Genomic DNA, 1,855 nt, shown 5'->3' with positions numbered 1-1,855 from the left:
GCTAACAGAGCGACAGAATAAAGATCTCAAGTTAAACTCCAGTTAAGGTTTTTAGAATTGGCCTGAAACTCTTTAATCTCCGTGGAGAGGAACAGTTTAGGTTTTAGTTTTTTCTGTTGGGGCGACGTCTTCTGATCTCAAAGATGTCAGTTTTGATTGTTCACAAGTCAATGAATGTTTCTCGTCTCCTTTAGTGTTTCCATATTTCCGTCTCAGTCTTTGATCCCAGCCGTTTTTTGGATTTCTTTGTTTGGAATCTGTTCCTGTATTTTTTTATGTCGTTTCTTTTTCCTTTTCCTTCTTTGATTGTTTTGTTAATGTTGTCGATCTTTTTCATCGTCATCTCATCCTCTTTGTCTGATGATGATGATGAGCATTAAGAAGACATGTTGAGGTGAGACTGATGGTCTCTCTGCTCATTTTGTTCCCTAAACAGCTTTCTGCGAAATAAACGATCCAAAAAAATGAAATAACAAGAGAATGTCTGTTTTTGCTTGATTTAAAATAGTTTATTCAAAAACAAACAAACAAAAACACAGAAGAAAAGTAATTAATGAAAACTTTTCCACTCTTCCTCAAACAGTCTGATTTTAATTAAGCTGATAGTTCCAGCTTGTATTTTGGCTCATTTTCCAGCAAATACATCCAAATAGGTCATTTTTATCTATATTGGAGGAAATCTTTGAATCTGCTGGATGTGTAGCTGGAACCTAGGAAGGACAACCAGAATAAAGCTTTATTTTTGATTTATCGGTTATCGATATCTGCCCATTATTTTCATATAGGTGCATCTCTAATGAAAATGGTTTGCCAATGCAGTTCTACAGCGACTCCAACAGGTGGCGTCTTTTTACTAAGTTGGCCTAGAGTTATAGTGTGTGGTCTAAATAGACTGCAACATTTAATCATCCAGATATATTTAACACTTTTGTATTTTACAGACACTCGACGTCTAAGACAAATGGTAACAAAAAATATATTTTCAAAATGATATCTTTCAGGTCTTTTGTGTTTTCTGTAGACGCTTTAACAGAAAAACAATGAAGTTTGTAAACTTGTTGGTAAACTCAGCCATTTTAAGATAATATGGGATTTTATTGTTGCACATGAAGAAAATGTATGCTTTACAGTCACATTAACACAGGTACATTAAAAAGGAAGTTATCGAAACAAATATCACTACATATTTACCAATCCTCAGTCAGTTGTGTCAGATGGGCCAAAATTGTGAAGCAATTTTCTTTTTTTTTACCCACTCAGTGAAAATGACAGTAGTGCCCCAACAACTCAAAAGACATGGTGTAATACAAATTATCTATAGCATTGATATTTTCCTTCTGTAAAATATATTTTCCAGCCAAAAATTACACAAGGTACAATTTTCTGCTCTGGAATAGGAAATAAACAGATATCTGCAATGTTACTTACATATAAATGTATACAAAAGCAAATATTTTGTTTTGATAAATTACTACAAGAAGTGTTGTGATTTACATTTCATATGTTTAAAAAGACTGAACTTCCGAAAAGTTAGAAAAATGTAATAAATGCAGGAAAGTGTATTTTCTCCTTTTATTATCAAAACAAATGTACAAAAAAAGCAGAGAATAAGATGCAGCTATTTTCTACACATTAAAATTACCCCGAATAACAATAATGACTAATAACTATAACAATATCTGCAACGTAGCAACTGACGGCTGGTATTTGACACTTTTTTTTTTAGATAAAATAATTTAAATTCAACCGGAACAAATGTGAAGAAAATAGACTCTTGAAAATCTGGGGATCCATTTGTTAGCTGCTCGAACTACATCAAAAACGTAGCGACGGACCAATCAGAGGCGCTGGGTGA

The sequence above is a fragment of the Poecilia reticulata genome, chromosome 11, assembly GCF_904066995.2.
Source record: "Poecilia reticulata chromosome 11, P_reticulata-male-v2, whole genome shotgun sequence".
NCBI lineage: Eukaryota > Metazoa > Chordata > Actinopteri > Cyprinodontiformes > Poeciliidae > Poecilia > Poecilia reticulata.
The sequence above is the reverse complement of the archived record's forward strand: the minus strand, read 5'-3'. Positions refer to the sequence as shown.